Below are 27,373 nucleotides of genomic sequence, written 5' to 3'. Positions count from 1 at the left end.
TCACTACGTCACTAAATTGCCCAGGTTGGGCTTAAACTTGCCATCCTTATGCTTAGCCTCCCACAGTGTGGGGATCATGGGTGTGCACCACTATGCCTGGCTGTCAGCTAATTTTTAAATGCATGATACCAGTTTTTTTCTGTTCAGTCCTGGGACTGAACACAGGGCCTCAAGCTAAACTATTCCTCTAGCACTTTTATTTTTATTTTGAGACAGGTTCTTGCTAAGTTGGCATGAAACTTGTCATTCTCCTAATTTAGGCTTCCATGAAACTGAGATTACAGGTACTATCTTTTTTCATAGGTTTTTCAAGCTTTTTAAAAGCCTCTAAAACAAGCAACAAATAAAATTTAAATACAAAATGATTCCATGAATTACTTATGAAAGTATTCAAAAGAAAATAAGCTTCCTTTTAATAATTAGTTGATAAGAAATTAGATGATCATATTACAGAAAACAAATATAAAATTGGGTAAAATTATTAAAAATAATCATTTCAGGATATTAAAAATCGACCAAAAGTAGGCAGCTAGTTGAGTATTGTTTATTCATGGAATATTGTTAATTCACCAGGTGGGAGTAGGGATATTTTGGCCATATTGCTGGGACATTCCCTAACCTAGAGAGTTTAGTTGGAAAAATCTCCTGGCTGCACAGTCGGTGTTTTTAGACTCAGTTAAGATCTGAAAACAAAGCAACGAGTCATATGAGTGGGAAGTTTTAGAAGTAAGGGTGATATAAAAAGGCTGAAATGATAAACTCTCCATATATCCCTGGTTCGCTCTTAAACTTCTCTGCACGTGGAGCAAAGTAGGGATTCAGTTAAAAATGGAGAGCCTTAGGGGAGAGTTAAGGATTTGCTGTGCTTTTGTGTCTGTTTGTGAACACAACTCCGAGGCAGAGGATAGAGCCTTGCTGGGTAGGGGCGTGGGACCATAACCTCAGGCTATGTCACTAGGTGACTCTGAAATTGCAGGGGAACCAGCCTATCAAACACTGAAGGGAAACATTAGAGACTGCACTCTGCACAGCAGAAAGGTTTTGTAGTTTAAGTCCAAAAAATGTAATTGCCTATTAAAACTCAAAAATACAACACTGCACAGAAAAAAAAAAAAAACCTAACTGCAACATATGATTTCCATTGTTCAGTTTCTCACAAGATAAATAAAAACAAGGAAGGAAGAAGAAAGTAAAGCAAACATGAATTAGGAAAAAAGGAAGGAGAGATGGAAAGGAAGGATGGGACGGAGAGAGGGACAAAGGGAAGGAGGAGAGGAAAGAAGGGAAGGAAAGGATGAGGGAGGGAGAAAAGGAGGATCGATTTGAACATAGTAAAAAAGATTCGGGTTGGGAAATTAATCTCCTACTTGAAGGGGAAGTATAACATTACAAAGAACTTTACTGCCATTTGTGACCTAATTCAGGTCCTTATTAAAGTCACAAGAGAGGAAATGGGGATTTATGACTTCATGGAGTTTAGCCTCCTGCCTAAAATAGCACAGCTGAGCTAACTAGTAACAGAGTAAGTTTCTTGAATCTGAGCCTGCCTGAGTTCATTCCATCAAACATCACACCAGAATTTTCAAATCCCTGGATTCCAAAGTGAGTGAATTTGTTGCTACGGGAGAAAGACAGTAGGTTTTCTGTTATCATTTATATTCTGAACATTCCCTGAACCATAATGAGTGACTGAGTTTGACCTCCCCACAGCCAGCGATTCTTTGACTTTGTATTAAAGTGCTCTGTTTTCAGCTGTTGGAAAAGTAGAGTGAAGATTGTCACTTTCTGGCGTGGGAGGGATGCGGACCTGTTTGTAATCTCCCTCCCATTGTTTGCTGTCATTCTAAGATGCTGGTTGACAAATAGGTCAGATTTTGTATGAATAAGAATACTCCCTTCCTGGAGGGGTTATCTAGTTTCCATTCAAGGGCATAATTATGTGCTGTGCAGCTCTCCCAAATATCTTCATACATGCTGAAGGCTACCAGCTGAGCTTGTATTGTTATACGAAAGTCCACACTACTTTCTTCAGAAAACACAGATTATGTGATTGTTGTTCCTTGCAAGCCTCTAGAGATGAATGCTCTGATATTTACAGCTGCACATGCACATTTCTAAAAATTTATTGTGCAGGACTCCATTCAGATAGTTTTACTAATAGCAGCCTACTCATCCTAGGAGCAGGGCCATCATACAAGAGCTTCCAGAACCTTGTCAGACAGCAAGGATTTAATGTCCATTAGCACTGAATAAGGATTTCATCACTAGGTCATCACAAAATTGGAAAGAACACTGTAAAAGAAACAGATTTGGAGAGAAAGCTGTCTTCTCGCTGAAGCATTTTCTGTGGTAAATGCTAATGGGTAAGTTTATTTTGTGGGCTTGTATGAATCTCCCTTCTCGGTACTTATCTAAGTGTATCCACATCCTCTTTGCTTTTCAAAAGGAGGACAGAGACAGCTACGAAGTGAAAGCAAGCAGATTGAAGCCACTCCGAGAAAAGTAAGGGTGATTTTAATTGGTTACTGTTAGTATAGAAATAAGAATCTGAATAAGGTTTTACTCAGAAACATTAAAGAAAGTAAGTGGAGGGAAACAAATTGCTATTCTGTGTAGAAAATTATTTTCCCAAGGGCATGACAGATCTCTAGATAACAAAATCGGGTATAAATGCTAATACTTATGATGAACAGGCATCCAAGAGTTTTTTGTGCCCACAAGGCATTGCTGAAACGATGCCAATGGCTGTATTAACCATGTTCTAGCTTCTGTAAATTTGATGCTTTAACTACTGCCCTACATGCACATGCCAGGCATGCATCCTCTCTGGCAAGATGATAATATGCCTGTGCCTAAATCACCTTGCTTTGGCCACCTGCCATCCCAGTCCTCTGCCCCCACCCAGGAATCCTATTCCCCAAGGGTTCACTTTTCACGTACAAGCCAGCCAACCCAAAGCCCATCCTCTACCTCCTTCACTATGCTATTTCACTCAGAGTAACTATTCACCTGTTCTAGTTACCCCAGCACAGACAAGCAGTCAACTACATACAAAGCTTATGCTAATTACTGAAAGTAGCCAATCCTAAGCCCACTTCTCTGCCTCATCCATTTCTTCTGGGAAACCACAATACAAGCTCTCAGCACCATGCTCCCTTCTATTTCCTGCATTTCCCGGGCTGTGCAATGTGCACTCCACAGCACAGCACAGCACAGTGGGCTCCTTCTCTTGGGAATGCGAGTATGTGAGCTGTCCTTTCAGTGGTAGTCCTCTAAGCAACTGGCCATACTACCGCTCCAATTTCCTATCACAACAATATATTTTAAGCCACTGCTTATGTATTATGGCCATCACACTTTATACATTACCCCAGAAAAATGGTTATAAACTACTGGTCTAGGGATTACCATGTGATACGCAGCGGTCATCTATAGACTGGAAAGTGGCCTAAGAGTTGGTCAGGTATCAAGTTATGTGGGCATGAATTTCTGTGACTGTAAGTGGAAAAATAATGAGTCAAGAATGCGGACTAATCAGTAACTACTCTTCCTGCTGAGCCTCAACTTGTGCTCTTTAGCAGTTCCTGTAAGTTTATTAGAGATGCAGCACTTCAGATCTTCCTCCAGAACTATTGGATCAGAATCTGAATTTTAACAAGCATTTTAAAATGAACTGTATGCTCATTAAATTTGCAAAAGACCACCTGCAATCATGAGAATAAATCTTTCCATACCCCAAGCTGTTGAAATCTGAATTCCTTCACTGCATTTACACCCATTGCAAAGAGTCCATGTTTCCCATGGGATGCTCGCAACCTGTGGCTGACTATGCAGAGCATTGTTCAGAGGACAGTGGAATTTGGCTCAAGGAGTTCCGGTGGCCTTGCTGAATTTTCATTAGAATGCCATTCTGAGATGTTTGCACCAGTCTTCCTCCATTCCTCTCTACTTCACCTGAGTCAGACCTGCATTAGAATCCAGTAGCTTTCCCAGCATCACTGCATTTTCTCTCCCTGACATTTCCCTGATACACTGTGTGTAGACCTTTGATCTTATTTTAGAGTCTGCTTATTGAACAACCTAGATCAGTAGTGGCGAACCTGCAGCATGCATGCCATAATGGGCTATTTGTTATCATTGAAAGCCCTAAAAGCTTTGCCATCATTGACCTTAATTAACATACACGTTTAATCATTTTAAATGGTAGCTTTCTAGACCTGTGGAAACTACAAAACTGACCCCAAGAAACTGGGTGAAATTGCCTTACATAGTCAAGGAGGCAGACATGCATCTTGCTTTCTTCTGAGAAGCAGTCTCACATATCACTTTCTGTAATTATGGCCCAAATTGAATGGCAGGGACAGCTTGGACCCTACATGAGTACACAGAAAAGATAAGCAATGTATATTCTATGAAATCATCTTTGAAATCTAATTTTTTGCTCAATTATATTTGTAATATATCATCAGTCAGTTTAGGTTTAAAGAGTAATGTATATTTAAAGGACAAGTGTTAGAATTATTGCTGCTATTCTGGGCACATTCTTAAGAAGAAAAGAGAGTCTGCCTACATGGATCAGATGGGAAGAAATTATCCAACAGCAACCTTCTCAGCAGCTCACTAAAGGTGAGGGAGAATGGGGAGGACCTAAACTGATATAGTAATGACTACCATTTTGCCAGAATATTCAAGAAAAGGACTTTCTTTTCCAACTACATTGTGTTCCATGTATGACATATATACTTTTATGAATTTCTGCTGTATTGTAAGAATGCTACAAATTCAAGTCATCGTCTGGAAACAGATATTACAAACCATGACTCAGGAAACTAGAGATGACTAGACACGGTCTTCATAGTAGGCATAGCTGGAAGGCAAGGCATGTTCCACATATTAAGGAGACACTCTCATCCACAGTGTCTCATTCCTCTGTTCTATACCTAGAAAGTGGGTGTCATCTCTGTTTAACAGAAGAGGAAGCCAGGACTCACAGCCATTATGTGATCTGAACTGAAAACTATGCAACAAACCCAGGTAATCTGAACTTAAATAGTAGGTCTGCTTTGTACCAATCCCCATGTTATTTTATGGCTCTACAGCTCAAGAGAAAGGCATAAACAGGAAAGTACACAGTTATACTACCTACATGTACAGCAACATACAATTTTCAGGACATATTTGCACATCTCTGCCTTTCAATCACATACAGTATTCATTTGTACAGAATGCGAGATGTGTTTAAATGTGGAACAGCTCTGATGTTGAAACACGCCCCAGGGCTGGAAGCAGGAGTGGGGATGGCAGCCAAAGGACAAGAGAATTTTTTTTTGCAGGAAGCATGGGGGGATGGGTGCTATCAACTGATTTGGGTAGAAATGTTCAACGTTTTACCTAGGGTGGCAGCTACACAAGTATATATAGTTCCCACAACTTCTTCAACAGTAGTGTATACTTGTGATTGAATTTTGTCACAATTAAAACTCAATAAAGTTAATTTTAAGAACTGAAACTGTCCCAGCATTATAACTATGGTATGCTTGCTTCCAGATTATAATATAGGAACACTGTTCAGCTGCATGATATGCTGTAAACTGTGATGATAAAGTGAAGATTTTCTATAAATATGTATTTTCTCTCCTGCCTCTTTAGAAAGACTTCTTGCTTTTGAGAATCTGTTATTATATAATATATGTAATATGCAATAATAATTGACAGCTAAAATTATATAGGAATATTTTTCCCCAGTCACATCATATTCCATATATATATGTGCATATATATATATATATATACATATATACTGCGTGATTTTCTGCAGTACTCTAAGAATCTTATAAATTTATATACATAAAAATAAACATTATGAGCCATAACCCACTAAGTGGCATTGTGAATGGATGACACTGAACAGAAGTGGTCTTTATATGTACTAACAGTAATTTTAGGAAAAGATGTATGTAGCACTTATTAATCAAATTGATGATTTCTTGAAGATTAAAATTCCCAAATGATTTCAGTTGATAAAGATAATATTTCTGCAGCCATAATGTTTCGCCATATTTTACTCCTAGTCCACAGGAAAGTTAACTTGCTTCTGAAGCGCTGTCTTACTACCTAAGGTCAAGTGTAGCAACAAGTGAGGTTGTATTCAGTTTTCCCGTGAGGTTTCAAGGTTTTATTAATACAGTCAGTGTACTTGTGCACTCCATCTCAAATATCAGAGTTGTTTCTAACTTTTCTCTCTCCCTCCCTTCCTCCTCCCTTTTCTCTGCCTTTGTCTCTGTCTGTCTCTCTGTCTATATACACATATGTATATATGTATATATGCACAGACATACAGATGTACACATATATGATAGATGCATGTGTATGTATGTGTACTGCGTGTATATATGTGTCTATTATTAAGGATTTATGGTGCATAGTGACTGACTTAGTAAAAGAACTGCTATAGTTCAAAGTCATTACGATAAAAGCACGTTAATGCTGGGAGATAATAATCATAGGATGCTATCCTCAGTGTATAAAACTTGACTTAATCATCCTTGTTTTTTATCTAATATAGTTTAAGGCAACACTAAAATGTAACACTATACATCCTCTTCATTGGTTTATGAGTTTCTTGTAATTAGGTTTAGGAGGAGCACTGAGAGAAGCAAATCAACGTTGGCTTCTTGTACATTGATCATCAGCGCCCATTAATCCTTTCCTGCTTAAATTACTCAATTCATTAGCCAGACCACCTCCACCAAAGCACTTCCACTTGCATTCAGGGGAAGCTTAGCATTCTTCCTTGGGGGAAGTCCTGCTTAAATTTATGTATCTGACCTCACAATTAACCACTGAATTTAACTTACCTTTCTCTTTGGTGCTTAAGAGATGCTAATCTCCTTGCTAAACCACAATTAAAGGAGAAAGTCACTGGCAGTTTTCTTGAGGAAATCTTGACTTAAATTCAAATTGCCTAAATAATTTCTGTAGTAAAATCATATTGGTAGTTATTGATGATCTTTTTAAACTTTCTATTTAAATCACACTTCCCATCTCTGAAGCAATCAGAAGGGGTATCAACTAATACAAGTAAAAGCAAAATCAATGGAAGAGTAGATTCATTTTTATAATATATCATATGATAAAATCCATCAAAACCTTTTTGAAATGATATGCTTTGACATTTTTAATAATAAGAGATCTTTACCGAAATTATTGTCATTTTCTTAGACAGCACAGATGTCGTTTGGATGCAGAACACCATGATATAACATTGAAATTATTTTACTATTTGGAATAAATTCACTCAGTATTACAGGATTATTTGGAATGTATTTTAAGTACTTCATAGGAAGAACTATACCATGTTCTATTAAGAGGTTGTATTTCTAGATTGTGAACCTTTTTTTTTTTGTATATGAATACTCTCCAGTGTTGATAGAGGTACATTTTCATGTATCAATTGTATCTAATAACAAAGGGGGTATAGGGAATACTTCTATAATTGTATGAAAGTGTCCTATGTAAAGCAGTACACATCCCTATAGAAAATTCTTTTTGTATAAGTAGCATCACAAATTGGCATGATTCTAAATGTCACATGTTTTCTTGCATGCAGTTGCTTTTGCTCCTTTGTGAGGTATTGGAGTTTTTAATGTTACAAATCTAGCAAAACTGGAAAATCCTACTTTTTTTTCTCTGATAAAAAACACAGAACCTAAAACATATTAACTACAGCCACAGTGCCCAATTTCAAAGATCCTTCCTTTTGCTACTATCAAGTTGTAGGCTCCACTGAGTCTGTGATAGGGCACTGAGTGCTGGACTTGGTGACATATACTTACAAGATGCACAATAATTCTTGGGAGTGCCTTTGATATATTTTATACTAAATAAAATGCAGTCCATCAATGTCAGATTCTACAATAGTGCTCTGCAGATATCATTTTGTTTAATTCTCACAGAAGCCCTCAGAAATACATATTTGTTTGCTCTTATGATTTGGAGTTGTAATAGCCTCCAAAAGCTCATATGTTAAAGGACTTATCTCCAATGCAGTAATATTCAGAGGGGGCCTTTGAACTGATAGGATAATGAGGACTCTGATCTCACTGATGACTTAACCCACTGGTGGATTCATAGTTTATGGACTACTGGAAGATTGGAGGACCTGGAAGCGGTGGACCCTAGTTGGAGGAAACACATCACTGGGTTGGAAAGTTAATTTTGTCTTCTGGCCACCTTTTTTTGTTTTGTTTTGTTTTGCTTTGCTCTCTCTACCTCTAGTGCATTATGACTGAACCACTTTGTTCCACCACATGACCACCATGATATTCTACCTCAAAATAGGCCCCAAAGCAATGAAGACAAGTATTGATTGCAAACTCTGAAACTTGGAGGCAAAATAAATCTCTTTGCCTTTTACCTGGTATTCTCAGGCATTTTGTCATAGTGACAGAAAGCTAACACACACACCTACTTCACAGATTTAAAAACTACTGTCAGAGAATTTCAAATGCCTCTCAGCCCTGCAAAATAGTAAGTTACAGAACTAGAAAGCAAACTAAGTATTCCTAACTTACAGCTTAGACTTCTTTAATGTCTCATTTGCTTTATTGGTGTGTCATGCTTTAGGCCATGGCAATGCTATAGAATAAGCTGATATCTGTTATACTGAAATGAGAACTGAGTCATCAGCCTGAATATGCATATCTGAAATGTCTAAACTTTGCCACTGAGTCAAAAAGACATATCTGAATCCTCCATATAATTGCTTTATATTTCTCACAGTAGATCTAAGTTTAGATTCAGAGTTCACATTTGGCTTCTATTAGCTTTGATAATATTTCATTTAAATCACCCAGGCAGATTTCACTATTCAATATTGAATTCCTTATGCTGAGATTTCATAGTGGTTATTTTAATTAGTACAAATTTCACTACTGATGATTCTTCAAGGAAACCTTTCATTGGAGAATTTTTGTCTAAATCTCATGCTGAAATCTATGTCCTGATACATCTGGTTTTGTTCACTTTTCTCTTTATTATTGGAGATTAGGCACTGTTACTATCCCTTCTCATTTTATATTTCTTCATGAGCTACATCTCTTTTAACCAAGATATTTTACCTTTATATACTCTCCAGGGTTTTTTAGTTTTAGTTCCCTCATAGTTGATCCTGAGTCATACTGTATTTTCTGTCCTCACACATGTTCTTCCTCCAAAGATGTCTTCAAGTGTGTATGGGTGGGGCTGGGGATTTAGCTCAGCAGCAAAGCACCTGCCTGGCAAGTGCAAGGTCATGAGTTCGGTTCCCCAGTACCGGAGAAAAACCAAAAACCAAAAACAAACAAACAAACAAAAGTGTGTATGGGTGTGTTACGGTTAGTGTCTGGATGTCCCCGCAAAGCTTCATGCAGTCGTGGGGCAGGTTTTTAGAGTTTATGATTGATCCATGAGCCAATGCTGGGATTATGGGTGTGCTACACTTGCCCTGGGGTGGATAGTTTGCATATGTAAGGGAGAGAAAGGGCTACTTACTGTCATTCCTCCCTTTTGCTTGTGTTGCTTTTGCTGTCTTATGTCACTATGAATGGTTGACCTCTGCGATGTGCCACTCTGCCTTGGGGCCAGCCAAGTACAGGCTGAAACCTCCACACCCTTTTGGGTGTTGGGTATTTTGTCTAAGCAATAAGAGAAAAGTAACCAAGACAGGGTGTGTTAAGGGTCATGTGTTATAGTCACTTCATGGTATTTTTCGTTTCAGTTGTAGTCACTACATGGTATTTTTCAGTCTGTCCTGTTCTGGTTTGGCTTATGTTTCCAATTGTTTATGTGCTGTTTTTATGATGCCACTAGAAGAACCCTCAATATTGTTATGATTTTTATCTATTGATAGGTATTGGTAAAACTTAAGTCAATGCTTGTTAGATGTAAAAAAAAAAAAAAGCAACTTCATCGTATTTTAGAAAACCCTTCAGTGCTGATAGTTTAGTATTTTTATCCATAATCTCCTGAAAGATCATAAGTTGATGAGCTAGGATTATGGCTCCGTCTGATGGAGAACGAAGGCCTGGATTCAGGCTCCAGAACCTCCCTCTGCACCCTCTACTAATAATAATGAAAAAAAGACAAGAATGATCTTCCAGAGCAAACTTTGGGGCATATGTAATATTAATCAGTTGTAAAAAGATAGTACAATGTCATAATGAGGAGATTACTTATTATTGTTGCTAAGCATTGGTAAAGTGGATTCAAACTTTGGACAAGCTAAATTCTTTTCTTCTGTACTTACAAAGATATGTTCAAAACTTTGTAAAATTCTGAAGAGTGGACTAGTCTCTGTAATCTAAATATTACCTTACATTTACAATGATTACACTGTGACTATAAGAGGAAGTAGACACTGTAATAAAACAGAAGCAAATGCTATACTCTAGAGTTCTCTAATATATACCTATAATAGATTGGCACCAATAATTTGATTCCATTGCACCAATAATTGAGATTTCTCATCTTGTTTCCTCTACTCAAACCATATTGCCACATGTACTGCTCTCCTGCAAGAAGCTTCAGGCTATTGCAAGTTTCTGGTAGTTGTGCACAGGGGCCCACAGATGTCGGTGAGCAAGACTCTTGCCAAGAACTACCATGGCAGCTCCAGTACTTCTATGCCCACCCCCTTGAAGAGCTTCAGTATTGTCCCTGTTAGTGGAACTATTGACAATGCTTATATCTATGTCATGTGTACAGTCTGACTCTTATCTAGAGGCCAGAATTTTCATGGTATTCCTGAGTGACACGGGTTGCTAGGTCTTTCCTCAAAATGGTATAGCTCATGCTCATTTAAGACCTGAGATACTTCTCACCTCTCTTTTCCATAGTTCTGCAAAGGCTATCATGAAGGGAATTTCTTCAGGATATAACACTCAGCTCTTTTAATGTTTCTGCTTAGTAAAAATGTCCAATTTCTACCTTTGTCATTTTTACCTTTTTTCTGACTCAATAAAAGCTTACCAGTGACTTCAGAAAATGAACATTCCAACAGCACTCTCTTCAAAAATAAAATTTCTTATCCAGTAGATCCAAAGAAGGGTTACAGGTGGGGAAACTCTAAAGTTGAGTTTGAGTCTGTCAGGTCAGCATGGTCTAGGTTATTTAACTTGATACATATGATCACCTGGTCAGATGCCTTCCTTTAAGGATAGGAGACTGAGACCACAGAGACCTAGCCAACCATGCCCAGCTACTTAGTTTTGAAATCAATGATCTAAAATGATTATAGTACACTTTGTATATGTAAAAAAATTACTGGTTCTTTCACAAAAATGTGATATATGTACTACAATCTCTTAAATTCAGCTTTTTACTTCCTATGTCTAATATAATATGTTGGCACTGAGGGAATGGGGTATATGCTTAATATATACATTGTTAATGAAATATGAAAACACAAAAAATCTTCTATTTCAATTTTATCTAAAAATATTTAACAAAACTATGGAAGTCAGAAAAACCTATTGGACCTTGTGCTATCATTTCCTGAACAGGTAATTCATTTATGCCTTAGATACTTTAAATTGCAGTGGCAGTGAAGCCACTATATCATGAGTGAGTCCTCATTAGAGTTCAGGATTCAGCATTGCAAGAAAAGTAAATAAGCATTGTCTTGGTAACTTTTCTCTCGTTGCTGAGACAAAATACCCAATGCCCAAAATTAAGGAAGGGAAGGTTTATTTAGCTTACAGTTTGTGGAGGTTTCAGTCCATACTTGGCTGGCTCTGAGGCAGAAGATAACAAAGCAACAAGAGCAAAGGGGGAAAGGGCAGCCGAAAGGCAAAGCAGCCAGAGCAAAAAGGAGGACTGGCAGGCAAGCAGCTTCTTTTTCTGCCTTACATTGTAAACAGGCTACCCCCACCTAAGGGGCGTGTAGCTCTCACATAATCTCCATGCCCTCCTCTTCCACAGGCTCAGGATGTATACAAAGTAAGCACCCTGGCTTCCTGCTGAGTCACTTAGCCAAACCTCTAGACTCCCCAAGTTGACCACAATGTATCAACCATAACAACCATGAATCTAAATTCTCAGTGGAGGGCTGGGGATTTAGCTCAGCTGCACAGTGCCTGCCTGGCAAGCCCAAGATTGTGAGTTTGAATCCCAGTACCAGAAAAAAACTAAATTCTCAGTGGAAAGGCTACATTTGCTTCATCGTGGCATGTAATTTTCTGTTCAGATAGATAGCTGAGTCTTAGAAGAAATCAGTTCTCCATCAAAACTAGTAGTACTTTATTCTCTTAATGTTGCATATCTGTGACTTTACAAATGGGAACCAATGGGTCTCTAATAACTAAAACATACTGCTTTCAGGTATATTTTTATTTATTTTTAAATTAAGTTTATTGGTACATTTTAGATATATTAGATGATTGAATTCATTATAGGGAAGTTGTACCTTTATATGATATATATTGATTCTTCTTTTCTTCCCTTTCACATATCCTCCCTTCAACAACTCTTCCTCTCATTATTTACAAAAGCTTTGTTTGTATTTCTTCCTTCTTTTCTCATTTCTTTTTTAATTTGCCTTCATTCCTTTCCTCCTCCCTCTTCCCTAGTTTCCCTTATCAATTGAATATTTTTTTCCTACTTTACAATATCTATTATACATTTAGGCACACTTTCACTTTCTCAAACCAGAGGAACAATGCAATTTTTGCACACATAAACGCAATTTTCACTTAAGAGTATGGTGTTAAGGTGCATCCATTTACCTACAAATCTGTCAAGTTTATTTTTCTTTAAGGCTGAGTAGTACTCCATTGTATGAAAAAAAATACATCTTCAGCACACAACACCCCATGCTGGACCAGAGAGAGCAGGCCCTGGTGTGGGTGTACAGGCCAACAGGTGGGACCAGTAGCATGGAAAAGTCTGAAGGAGCCCTGAGAATGTGAGTCAGCAGTTGGTACATTAGGTGAATCAGTGTTATGCTCCAGCACACAGACACATGGAATAGAAATGGGTGAGGCGGCCATGATGTATCACAGGGTACTGAGAGAATTCAAGCAACAGAAGACCAGTCCCAGCCTCCACATCCAGAGGCCAGGATCAACCCAATGCCCAGGATGAATCCCATAACAAACTTGGCTTGAGTACAGAACACATTTCTAGGATCCCACTTAGACATTACCACAGAATTGTGGGCACAATCAGAGTTTTCATATTTTTATTTTTCTTTGGTTGGGGTTTTTTGTTTGTTTTATTTTGTTTTGTTTTGTTGTGGTTATTTTGGTTTTGGTTTTGTTTTTTGCTTTTCCTTTTTTTTTCTTTTTTTTCACTATTTAGGTTTCTTATCCTTCTTTTTGTTTGGTCCTATTTGTCTTTTCTCTCACTTAAGTTAAACATCTTGATTTCATATTTTCATGTGAGGAACATTGTGTATTCTCTTTCTGGTTTGCCTCAATACTCCTTTACTTTCTCCTTCATTTTTTTTTCCCTGTGTCCTCTAGTTTCCAAAAACTTGGATTATTATCCTTTGCCCTCCAGCCTTGCTTCTTCTATATTTGACTCATTCATCTCTCTATCTTGCCCATTATCCCTCCTAAATACCAGCCCTACAACAGGGTAAAATCACTCCACAAAGGGTAAAATCACTGCATACAAGTTCCTCGTACATGCAGGATTTTGTTATATGACTGTAGAATTTCCTCCTACAGTTAAACATATCAGGTTAATAGTTACCACAGTTTGTCAATAGCTAGGCTGTACTTGACACTATTGTTATTGTTACCTGTTCTACTTTAGCCAGGATATCATACATGTTATAATCAGTTTTTCTCCCTTGTATAATTTCACTGTCATAAACATCACCATATTCCATACCAAAGACTGGATACTGAGGTCAATAGATAATAACTTGTCATCCTCACTAAATTGGGAAGGTAGGCTCTTGGTATAGACATAAAGACCAAGAACCACCTACATCTAGAAGACATCCATGAGGAACAGACATTTCCTAAGGAAGCTTCCATACCAGTGATGAAGCTATCTACATAAAATATCTGTGACCATCAAAACAGAAAACAATATAAAATTTAAAAATAGAAATGAGAAGACACAGAAGCAAAATGCAACCACAGAAAGGCACCCACAAAGGACAAGTTCAGAGCACAATGAGCTAGAGGAAATCAGAAGCCAAGGACTGGAGCTTTCTGAAATGATAGCAACAGAAGTAAAAAAAATGAAAAAGGCTAGAGAAAAAATGATCTCTCAGTTACAAAAAGAAATGATGATCCAGGTGAAAGACATTAAAGCAGACACAGGTAAAAACTATAAGAGCTTGGGGCTGGGGATTTAGCTCAGTGGCACAGGGCCTGCCTGGCAAGTGCAAGGTCTTGAGTTCAGTTCCTGGTACCAGAAAAAAACAAACAAAAAATATAAGAGCTTAAGAAAATGATGGAAACCATGAATGCCCAACATAAGAAACAAAGTCAACCCATGACAGAGATCCAAACAGAAAACCAAAAGATTATAATCCCTACTGTAAGGATATGCAACAGATTGAATAAAGGCAAGGAAAGAATATCAGATATAGAAAACAGGATTACAACTAGCCACCATGAAAAGAAAAGTATATTAAAAGTATCAAGAGACCCTGAAAAATCAATCCAACAGCGGCAAAATGAAGCAAAGAACAACATAAGATTGGAATCAATGAGAAAGCTACAGACAGTGAAAATCTCATAAAAAAATATCTTCACAGAAGTAATGGCAGAAAGGGGCTGAGGATTTAGCTCAGCAGCAAAGTGCCTGCCTGGCAAGCACAGGGTCATGAGTTTGATTCCTGGTACCAGAAGAAAAACAAAAAACAAAACAAAACAAAACAAAACAAAACAAAAGAAGTAATGGCAGAAAATTTCCCCAAAATGGATGAAGGATTTGATATACAAATGGACCTGAAAAGCATACAGAACTCCAATAAGTCATGACCCAAATAAATCTACTATTAAATTAAAGGCATTAAATAATCAAAATCCAGAAATTCAGCACAAGAAGAGAATATTACAAGCAGTTTTAAAAAAGAAACAAATTCCATATAAAGAAAAGCCTATCAAAATCACATCTGACTTCCAACAGAAAACCTCAAATAAAGAAGAGCTTGGAGTGAAGAATTTCCATCTCTAAAAGAAAACAGCCTCCAAACTATATTGATGTACCCTGCAAAAATATCTTTCAAAATCAAGGGAGAAATAAGATACTTCTGGGACAAAGAACAACTGGAGAAATTCATGCCCATCAAACTAGCTTTTCAGAATGCTCTGAAGGATACATTAGAAAGAGAAAACGAAGACCACAAGCATAAGAATGCCAATAGAAAGAAGCAAGGCAGGACAAATAATTAAATAGAGGAGAAAAACAAAACCAACAATAGGAAAATAACATGAGAAAGATAAGCCATTACATATCTGTTATAATCATCAATGTAAAAATTCACCAATCAAAAGAAACAAGCTGGCAGAATGGAACAAGAAGCAAGACCCAACACTATGCTGCATTCAAGACACATACTTAACTCAAAAAGAAATTCATAAACTGAAAACCAAGTATGAAAAATAGTACTCCATGGACAGGATCCCAGAAAAAATCAGGGATAGCTACTCTATTTGGAGACAATGTGAACTTCAATCCAAGACAGATCAAAAGAGATAAGAAAGGTCATTATATCCTTGTTAAGGGAAGACTCCAAGAAGAAGATCAAACAATCATAAATACATATGCACCAAATACTGGTGCACCCAACTACATAAAACAAATATTAACAGATTTGAAAAATCAAATAAGCACCAAAACAATTGTAATGGGGACCTTAACACCCCACTCATGGAATTAGATAGATCAACTAGACAAAAAAAAAAAATCAGTGAATGAATATCAGAATTAAAACAAACCTATGAACAAATGAACTTAATAGATGTCTACAGAGTGCTCCACCCTATAACATCAGAACACACATTCTTCTCAGGTTCACATGGGATGTTCTCCAAACAAGACCACATATTGGCCCATAGAATATGTTTAAGTAAATTCAGAGGCATTGAAATCATCCCTTGCATCCTATCTGACCAAGTGCATTGAAATGGGAAATCAATGCCAAAAGATACCACAAAACAACATAAACACGTGGAAATTAAACAATGCCCTCTTGAACAACCAATATGTCACAAAGGAAATTAAAGAAAAAATTAAACAGTATCTACAATTAAATAATAATGCTGGTACAACATACTGAAACTTATGGGACACAATGAAAGCAGTCCTACTATGGAAATTTTTAGCAGTGAATTTTCACCTCAAGAAACCAGAGCAAGCTCAAATAAGCAACAAAGTATTGAACCTCAAAAGTCTAGAAAATAAATAACAATCAGATTCAAAGCTTGTAGGAGAGAGAAAATTATAAAATTAGAGCAGAAATTAATGAAATTGTGTCTATGAAAATAATGCAAAGAATAAGTGAATCAAAGACTTGGTTCTATAAAAGATTAAATACAATTGAGAAACCCTTAGTCAACCTTATAAAAAGAAAGAAGAGCAGACTCAAATTCAAGCAATTAGGAATAAAAAGGGTGAATTCACAACAGATCCTGTGGAAATCCAGAAAACCATCAATACCTACTTTGAGAACCTGTACTCTAATAACATAGAAAACACAGAAGAAATGGACAGCTTCCTAGACACATATGAATTACTAGAACAGCTTCATTTCTGATATTTCTTTGTTCATTTTTTTTGCCTAGTTGATCTATTTGTCCTACTGCAGGACTGAGGTCACCCATTACAATTGTGCTAGTGCTTATTCAGTTTTTCATTAATATTAATATTTGTTTTATATAGTTGGGTGCTGTGGCATTTGGTGCATATGTATTTATGATTGTTGTCTCCTCTAGAAGATTTCCCTTAACGAGTATGTAGCATCCTTCATTGTCTCTTTTAATTAGCCTTTGCTTGAAGTTCACTTTGCAAACAGGATAGCTAGCCCTCTTTTTCTTCAGGTTCCTGCTGCATGAAGTATTGTTTTCCATCATAAGACTTTATTCTATAATTTTTTTTTGGTTAAATGTGCTTCTTGAATGCAGCATATTATTGGATCTTGTTTCTTTATGCATTTAACCAATCTGTTTCTTTTGTTTTCTTAATTGAGACTATCTACATTGATAGGTATAATTGCTTTGAATTGCTTATCCTTCTCATATTATTTTCCTGTTATTGGCTCTCTGTTATTCTCCTGTTTAATTGCTTTTCTTGCCTGGTCGATTCTTTCTAATGGTGTTTTTAGAACTGTAATTTTTGTTATCTCTAAAATATCCTTCAGAACATTTTTGTAGAGCTGTCTTAGTGTTCACAAATTTCTTCAGTTGTTCTTTATCATGGAAGTATCTTAATTCTCCATGAGTTTGAAAGAGAGTTTGCAGGGTTCATCAGTCTGGGTTGGAGATAATTTTCTTTCAGGACTTCAAATACTTCACTCCAAGCTCTCCTAGACTTAAGGGTTTGTACTGCGAAGTCTGCTGTGATTCTGATGGGTTTTCTCCTGCAGGTGTTTTATTTCTCTTCTTTAATGGCTTTCAATATTCTCTTCTGTGTTGAATTTCTGGAAATTTGATTATTATATGCCTTGCTGTAGATTTATTTTGGTCATGAGTAACTAGAGTTTTATACGCCTCACTTACTGTGCGTCAAATTTGTTTTCCATGCTTAGAAAGTTTTTAGCCATTAATTCTGTGAACAGGTTTTTATGGTATTTGTGCTGTCTCCTGAGTTTTCAATGACTCCAATCAATCTAAGGGTATTCTTCTTTGTACTATATTTAGCTATTGGATTGATTTTTTTATGTGCCTTGCTATTTTTGATAAATCTTCCTTTTGTGACTACTAATCACAATCACATATTATAGACCTGATATTCTGTCTTCATCTTTGTTCATCTGGATGCATATATTTTCCATGGACTTTTTAATCTCCTGGATATCCCTCTGAATCCTTTTATGGAGTTCATTTCTTTCCTATGTTGGGCATTCATAGTGTCTATCATTTATTTAAGGTCCTCTATTTTTTTTAATCTCTTTCTACCCTAGATTCACTGAGCAAGTCTTTCATTTTGATTGTCATCTCTTTGTTTCTAACCTGAGAGATTATTTCTGATCTTAATTTCTGTAATCTTTTTCATCTGTTTCTTTTTCCTGCTGTTGCTACCATGTCAAAAAATTTAGGCAGATGAATTCTCATTTCCTCTCTTTCATTGTCCCATGGATTTGTCCTGGTTGAGCTGAAGGTCTGAGGTTGTATTTTGCTTCTGCTTATCATTTACTATTTTATAAATTTTAATTTGTTTTCTGTGTTGATGTCTGTAAATTGTTTACAAAAGGTACCTTTATCACTAATATCAAGGCTTCCTTAGGTAACATCTATTTTACAGAGGTGTTTTCTAGTTATAACTAGATCTTCCTTTACAATTTATCAGAGATGAGAAGTTCCTATTTATGTGCCTAATCACCCTGTCCTTTGGTACTGTACTGTGGTGATGATTATGATCCCTGACAATAACAGTGTTATCATACAAAGGAGAACAAGTGATTATAACAGGTATAACACCCTGGCTCAAGTAGTGTAAGTAGCAGTAACAATAGCATCAAGCATAGCCTGGAAACCGATAGACTGTGATAGCCATTAGTTTAGTACCTTTAAGCAGAGAAGAAAGATCTACAGTTATATAATGAAATCCCACACGAATCAGAAACTTGTATGCTATGAGTTTCTCCCTTGTAAAGTGAATTTAACCTTTGTGTGTGTGGCGGGGGAGATTAAGAGGGATATGGGAAAAATAGCTAAATAAATGAAGAGAAGTATAGTAGGATCAAGGCTGAAGGACAAAGGATAACCACTCAAGCTTTGGGAAACTGGAGAAGAGTACAGAAGAAAATGAAGGAGAAAGCAAAAGAATATTGAAGTGAAGCAAAAAGATTGCAGACAATATTCACTCACATGAAAATATCAAAGAAATCCAAGAAAGATAGTTGAGGAAAGAGAGAAAAATATGAACAAAAGTAAAAGCCTAAACAACCAAAGAAAAAGACAAAAAGGAAAACAAAATAAGCAAAGAACAACAACAAAGAGAATAAAATTCTCTGGTGCCCTCCATTCTGTGGAATTGTCCAAGTCAGAGCCAAATCTCTGCTCAGTGACACCACCAGGTCTACAGTAAGGTTAGTGCTTGGTGCAGGGCTGAGCTTGGACTCCTAATCTATGAGCTAAGGCTAGTGTGTGCAGCCAGTAAATTTTTGTATGCCCCCAGTGGCTCACCTGTGTCTCCTTAACCTGTGTGTCTCTATGTAGCTCTCCCAGCTGCTATGGTACCTTCTCACACAGACATGCCTAGGTTGCTCCCAGTCTCATGTACAGTTGGCCACTCCTAGCTCTTGTACAGCTTCCTCTGTTTCCCTCCACTGCATCTCTCTCATGTTGCTGGGAGCATGGTGGAAGGAATGCTAACTTCCCACTAGCTTCCTCTCCATGGCCCGAGGTGGCATAAATCCCACATCCCTCCCTCACACCACTGGGAGCAGGCCAGGAGGGCAAGTAGTATTCTATTTACTGCTACTTCTGTGATGTCTAACCTTGTTGTTAGTACAGGTTCCAGTTAACTCCTATGGTGCATGACGAAAGAAAGAAAGAAAGAAAGAAAGAAAGAAAGAAAGAAAGAAAAGAAAAGAAAAGAAAAAAAGAAAGAAAGAAAGAAAGAAAGAAAGAAAGAAAGAAAGAAAGAAAGAAAGAAAGAAAGAAAAAGATAGAAAGGAGGGAGGGGAGGAGGGAAGGATGGAGGGAGGGAGAAAGGGAGGGAAGGAGAGAGGGTGGGAGGGTGGGAGGGAGGGAGGGAGGTAGAAAAAAAACTGGTGGCCCATTGAGGAGGGAGCAGTTTCCTGGTCACTTCCCTGGCTGTGCTAGTGAAATTTGTTGCCAGGCTACAACATCCTTTGATTGGAGGAAGGTAAAACTAGGTGAGGGCCCTTATATCCCAAATTTATCCTTTGTGGCTTCAGTTTGTTACACTACTGCAGTCCGTCTGTTTTTTGTGAACTTCCCAAAACGGCGGTTCATGCTCCATATGCAGGCAGAGTTGCCAGGCAGCCCGCATGGGCTGATTCACTATTTTATAAAGTCCTATGCCTATGTTTTATTTGATTATCAAGTCTCTTATTTTAGATTGATTTTGGCTTCAGGATATATGGCCTTCCCTTTCTTCCAATTACATATGATTTTAGATGATTTTCTCTGAGTAACCCCAATGTAGATTCTCCTCTCAGCCATGTTTATCTCTTAGGGTATACATTTTAGAGATTAAAACATTCTTCTCTATATGGCCAAAAAAATATTCACTGAGGGGAAATGAGGGGGAATACATATATATATATATATATATATATATATATATATATATATGCTATACAGTGAAATTATACATTTTTAAAATTATTATGCTAAATGACACACCACAATTAATTCCCCTCAAAATTTCTCTCTCTACACGTACACTCTTCAAACACACTTATCCCATTGTTCCTGCCACTTTCTGAAGCTGCTCTGGATGTCCTCTTGTGTGAGAGTCTTTGGTTGCACTGTCGTGACTGCTTTAATATCCAGAATCATTTCATAACCTTTACCTTTCATAGTTATTTTGACTTTAGTGAAGAGCTAAAAGTCACACAGTGGCATATCTGGTGAGTGAGGTGGATAAAGATATACCATAATTTTTTTTTGACAGAAATGTCTATACCAGAAGCTATGGAGCATTGCTGTGATGGATGATGAAATTGTTTGCTCATTACTAAGGTGATTTTCTATACACATCATTTCTTAAAGCTCTCTAGTAAGCACTCATAGTCATAAAACATTACAGTAATATTCTATCATGTCAAGAGTGAGTGCAGTTAGTACATTTAAAAGTGGATCTCCCTTCAGTATAAAGCATACAGAACACGGTTCAAATTACTATGGTCAGTAATGTGAATTTCAGGGAAGAACTACATAGTTTACCAGGCTGAAACAGTTAAATCATTATGGGCTGTTTTTAGAACTGAAGATTATTTACAAGAGTTAACTGAATTAAAAGTTATTTTGCTATCAGTGTGGATCAACAGACTCACCCTGTTTAACAAACACAAAGAGCCTTAAAGTGAGTACGTATCTGTGTCTAGTTTCACTCACAAGGAAAATGAAAAAGTAATCCACAATCTTTCTAGAAGTGTTTACTTGCATTACATTTTGATCCAAGATTAGCCTGGATTAATAGCCCTTATTAAACTTGTTGTGGGTTATAATCCCTTGTCGAACCTAATAAAAATTATGACTATTACCTGCAGAAGAATAATGGATATACATATATGTACTAACTCTCTATGATGAATATAATCACTATGTACTGTGAACATCTACCAATTAAAATTAAAAACTGAAAGAAAAATGGATGTCCAAATAATCATATAAAATTTCACCTGCCATTTCACTGAGCCTCTTAATCTGGCATTATGCATGGGCTCTGGATGACTGGACTTACTGAACAGAAATCTCTAGATGTTGTTCTATACTTCTGGGGACAGGAATATATAGGCATTAAAAAAACTGTGGATAAATTAAAACTGATCTTTATAAAAAATGAGAAGTCACTGAAATGAAAACTCAATGAAAAGAAATTAAATCCATTTTAAACTGTCCTTACTGGATATTTGTAAATTAATGATTGCTTTCTAGAATCCTTTGAATTAAATTAACTTGTCTTATACGTAAATGGAACAGAGATTTACGCTGCCTAAAGAGATCAAACATTTTCCATGTTTTTTAAACAGTGTCTCTTAGGGAGAGAAATTATTGATGCAATGATAATTGCAACTAGTAATAACTTTAAAAAGCTGGCCATATGAGAGAATTTCCACATAATGAAAGTTTGCCATATATTTTGAAGTGTTTAAACACACACAGCTCAAAGAGGTAGGGAATGAGCCTACTGATGCCTGGAAAGAAAATTTTGGCTGTCTTAATTAACACATCTAGATTTCAGTTTAGCTATAAAATATGGAAAGAACCAGATTAGCTCCAGAAAACCAGTTCCGGTCCAAATCTGTTACTCTTTGGCTACAAGAGGACTTAGCAAAGTCATGTATAAGATTAGATGTGGAATCTTTCCATGACGTAGAATGAGAGGGCTCATTAACTGAGTTTGCAAGTCTTGTGTATCTTTAAAAATTTAACTTCCTTTGGTATACCTCTACCTGCAGAATTCCAAAAGATGGCTCAAACTGCCACTCACCATTTCCCAACTTTTCTCTCTCAGAACTTGTGACTCTGAGTTGGGGCACATAATATTTTAAAATACAAGAGTAAAACAGATGAAAACCAAACAAATGAATTTAAATTAAAATGTGATTCTTTACAAATAAAATTGTTTTTATTATTTAACACGGAAAATAAAATTTCAAACTTATATGTGAAAAACAAAACTTGCAAATACATGTACTGGGATTATAAGGGAGCAGAACTACAATTTTGCTTCTTAGTTTTAAAAGCGTACACTATTGAAAAGTTGAGAGGAATGTATTTTATTCTAGTATGACTATCAAAGGTGTACTGGAGCAGAACTTCTTTGCTCTAAACAGAACCACATAAATAGTCCCTTTTAGTTATGTAACTACTCACAGTTCCAAAACAAATGCTCCTGAGGGCATTTGAATAGGATGATAGTCAGTTGGATACGTGGGACCTGCAGACAGGTGTTTACATGAATCATTAAGTGTTTAATGAGAGATGAGGTTAGGGTCTTCTAAATTACTAACATACACACTCTAGTATGTCCAATATAGCCCTTGGGATGATGAAAAGAACTCTTTAGAACAATGTAAATCCCAAAGTAAACTTCCCTAGATTTTGGAATAGTTATAGGTGAGGGCTTGAGTGATGTAAAGATCTAACACCCTGCCAATACCGGTGAGTGAGATAGAATTGTGAATAAAGTAGCTGTGACAACTACAGAAACAGCAGCACTTCAGGAAGAAGCCTAAAGGGTCTGTTGACCTATTGCCTGGTTATAGTTCATATTAAACCTACTGTCTTTCTTCTTGAGTATTATTTATTTCAAAATAGTTTATTTATTGTCATTATCATGTACTTTCCCTGGTACTATGGAGATCAAAAGACAAAAAGACAAAGGGCAAGGGCAAAGGCCTGAACAAACTGAATACACTGAGTAAACTGAAGGCAAGGTGAGATAAGACTCCAGGAAACCTGGAGCTACAAAAGACAAAGAAATGGGGCTGGAGATTTAACTCAGCAGCACAGCACCTGCCTGGCAAGCGCAAGATCATGAGTTCGATTCCCGGTACCAGAAAAAGACCAAAAAAAAAAAAAGACAAAGAACTGATGGAATCCCCAACCACAGGAAACCTGGCAAGCAGCAGCAGCAACCAACACACCCACAGTTTGACAAGTCCTTTGCTCCTTTGCTGCATGCACTATATAAATTTCTAGACTCGTATGTTCTTGGCCTCTTTGACCTCCACGTCTACACCTGTTAGTTCCCCAGTGTTTGCTGAGTCCTGTCGTCCTGTCACTTCAATCTTTGTCGCCTCAGAATAAGAACCCAGAGGGAGAAACCACACTGCTAAAAAGAAATTAATCCAAATTTGTAGAAACCACATTATGAACATATAGTACTTGGCATTATGCTAAGGATTCATTCTGTCATGTGGAGAAAGAGCAGGAACCAGTACACAACGGTAAGGATAAGTGATACAAAGTATCCAATATTGCATCAAAATGCAAAGTAGCACTCACTGTAGTTTGGTGTGGAGATGAGATCAGATCAGCATTCTTGGAGATAGTGACACAAAATGTGAGTTCACAAAGAGGTACAAGATAAACAATGGAGAAATAGATCGGTAGGTAATATGGGAATTAAAATATACTGCATTGGGTAGATAAAGTATATGAATGTAATTTTAGATGAATGGGGAAAAGGTGCCTCTAGAAGCACATCAGCGTATCATAACAGGCCATGGTCTCAGAGCTAATGAGTATAAACATTCTCTTAATATAAGGAAGGATCGCTACAAAGTTCTTACAGAAGTAAAATATAGCTTAAGAAATGAAAACATAGGCATAAGGTAATACACATGTTCAAGAGGAGTAAGGGCATGGTAAGTAGACATGGCCAGGTGATTTATAATAAATGTTTCCTAAGGAAAATGAGATTATCATTTATTTCTACTTGCTAAACAAGATTCTTTTAAAAAGCAAGAAAAATAACAGTCAGATTGTAATCCCTCTCTACATATTACATGATCACAATTCACTTCTAATTAAGATACAGGATATAAACAAAATAATACCTTCATTTTGTTTCTTTGTAACTGACTCATGGAAAAAAAGACATCTGAGGAGAAGCTGTGAAAAATGGAAATTTATTTTTCAAAGGAGTATGTTATCACTGTTATATCTATTTTTTCATATTTTATGAATCTTCATCTAGTGTACTTTCAAGCATGAAAACGTTGATGTTAAGGAAATATAAGGGGCCAGATCATCAGACAATATTCCATTTATGTCATTTGGCACACCATACTCTATCTAATGAGGTTGTGAACCAAGCAAAGTAATGCATTTTAAATTACTTAGGTCAGTGAAGATTAGTTAAATTTCTAGTAACCACAGATTCAAAATTTAATAATGAACATTCTTTATGTATCTTGGTTAATATAGAGGTAGGAAGATTGATTTTTCTTGGGGGAAATGATATGCTATTATTTGATTTATTTACTATAATTTTATATTAAAAACTTCATATATTGAATTGACTTACTAAGAATATAATTCTGTATGAAAATGGGTAAAACCCCATAAAATGTGAATGCTAAAGCTCAGGAATATTAACAGTATCATTTCCCAAATGACAGAGAGAGTAAAATACCAATGGTAGGTAAATGTCCTTCTTTAAAGGACATCAGATCAAAATGAAAGACTGAAAAGTTAAATACGGAGAGTGAGGGCAGAGGATAACCTATTTCTACTATGTTATGATGCTTTCACCTGCTTTGTTACAAAATCTCAGACCTCACAGGCTCAGCTTTTTGGCTCATAGCTGTGTAGCTTTGTTTCTCTCCAATACATAAGTGAAAGGTAAAATTGGACTCATGAGCTGACCTTTACTACCAGCTATGCTTTTCTTTAAAGATGATAATGGATTTTCCTTACGGTAGAAGTTGTGAGTCATGATAAGTGCCCTCACTTATCTTACTGTTCAAGTGGTGACAGCAGGCAAAGAGCAGGAGGAAGGAGCTTTTGGGACAACAGAAGACAGACGTAGCCTCCTCATAGTTTATAAGCCTCAGAATGTCGTCTGATTGCATATAATAAAATTAATCTCTTGCTGACATTTAACTTGCATCTTTGTGGCCAAAATAATAAGATTCATCCTACAAGCAGTTAGAGAAAGCAATTGTTAAAACTATAAAAGAAAAGCTTCAGTAAATTTCACACTTAACCTCCTATAAATCTCTTTCCAGAATAACAAGGAAGATTCAAGCACAAATACGAATGAAATATGAAAACAGCAACAAAGACCTGCTGGCCAAAAACACTTTCTTTAGCTTATTGCCATGTACTTGAAATTGTACATTGTTTTCAGTACCAATTTCTCATATTATTAACTGCTAATTTAAGATACATACTATCTATAGAGCTTTAGATATTCAATATACTTTAATATGGGTAAGATTCCTGAAAAGTGACCATTGCAATACATTTTTACAGAGGAGGAAACAGAAATAAATAGGGCTTAGGGTGACTACCAAGTCTTCTTAATTTCTAAACTGAAGCTCATTCCATTGAGTCCTCTTACTTCTTGTTTATGAAAAATCTGAAACTAGGATTTTTTTTATTTGCAAGCAAATTATCCTGGGTAGATAAACATACTATGCATACTAACTATTTATACATCACCTTGGGTCAGTTCAGAAACTTTCTTCCCTAGAGGTGATTGAGTTCATGTAGAGCAGGAGCTGGGAGACTGACAAAGGAAACGGGACAGGAAAGCTAACAACCTCCTAGCACACAGAAGCTCACATGGACATTTAATAGGAAAGAATGTCGAACTCCATAAAATAAAAGGAAAGAAATGGAAATTTTGAAACCAAACCTCATCATATTGCTGTGAGCCAGTGCTAGCTACCTGTGGCTGGACAGTGTTTTAAAATGAACACTGGGAACAAATACTGTCTCATTTCCCTTGCTTTACAGTACCAGGTAAGTGCATGTACTCCAAAGAGGCCTAAAGGATTGTGGAGTTAAATGAGAAATTGTGAAGAATAGACATAGTTGAAAATAGAGCTAATCAAGAAATTACTCTTGTCTGCCTCAGTGAGATGCAAAGATTAGTTCAAATGAGACTGGATTAGATGTAGTACTCAAAAAAAAGATCAAACTCATCACTGATTGCTTAATAAAATCAGGTAGTAATCATGGCCTGACAATACTGGAAACTAATGAAGTTGTGCACTAATCTGCAAAAAACCTAATTCATTTATTTCAAAGAACTTTCCTCTAACTTTGCATTCTAAAATAACCTTTCTTTCAGTTGACACTAAAGTAGGGCAGGCAAAAATCTTTTGAAAGGGACTGAAATAGAGTTTCAACTAGTGTAGCATAAAATCATTTTGGCTCAAAGTTGTGGCCAGTAAAGTAAACTGGCCTCCAATAAGCTGAGAGGAAGAAACCCATCTACAACTAACCCTTCTGACCAGTCCTTCATCAAATCAGCATCCACACAGTAGCAAAAATGATGGCAGACAAAGTCAAAATTACTGAGGTGAGTAAAAGACAGCAGGTAAATACCTTGTCTGACAGCATGTAAATACGACTAAGCAGTAGTATGATTATATATCTCTTAGTGTTCCTACTACATAAACCCATACTAATGGCCATACTCTATAATACTAATAGTCTTTTTAAAAAGTTAGCCACACTTCTATTCCTGATGGTCTTGTCCACCATGATCAATTTACAAAGAAAGACTAATACTTTTGCTCTCTCTCCACTTTATTTCAATCTCTCACTTTAAATCGGAGTAAGAGGAGAAAACACACCATTTGTTTTATACATTCAGCTTTGCGTATACATTCAGCTTTGTGTGTTTGTGCAGTGTGGCTCCCTCAAAGGTCAACTGTAAGAGAGGGCTGTTTTGTAGAGAAGTTTTACAGTACAATCTATTGTACTTTTTGTGTCTTGTTTATTCTTAAGGAAAGAACAACTGGGATGGGGGAAAGGAGAAAAGAAAGGAATATATA

The 27,373-nt window shown here is 36.7% G+C and overlaps 1 protein-coding gene and 1 long non-coding RNA gene across 2 annotated transcripts in view; one reads left to right on the top strand and one right to left on the bottom strand.

The window, feature by feature from the left end:
• Window positions 1-27,373, bottom strand: part of Thsd7b (thrombospondin, type I, domain containing 7B) — a 780,466-nt gene that overhangs the window by 136,433 nt on the left and 616,660 nt on the right. The gene's annotated exons all lie outside the window — the stretch shown is intronic.
• Window positions 1,518-25,680, top strand: LOC102011810. Its single transcript, XR_262004.1, has 6 exons — window positions 1,518-1,602; window positions 2,269-2,363; window positions 2,447-2,502; window positions 4,945-5,034; window positions 20,806-20,873; window positions 25,595-25,680. It is a non-coding gene; the product is annotated as an uncharacterized LOC102011810 (long non-coding RNA).

This window comes from Chinchilla lanigera, unplaced genomic scaffold, assembly GCF_000276665.1.
Source record: "Chinchilla lanigera isolate Chin_1 unplaced genomic scaffold, ChiLan1.0 scaffold00039, whole genome shotgun sequence".
NCBI lineage: Eukaryota > Metazoa > Chordata > Mammalia > Rodentia > Chinchillidae > Chinchilla > Chinchilla lanigera.
Note: the sequence above shows the minus strand (reverse complement) of the source record. Positions and strands in the feature narration are given on the sequence as shown.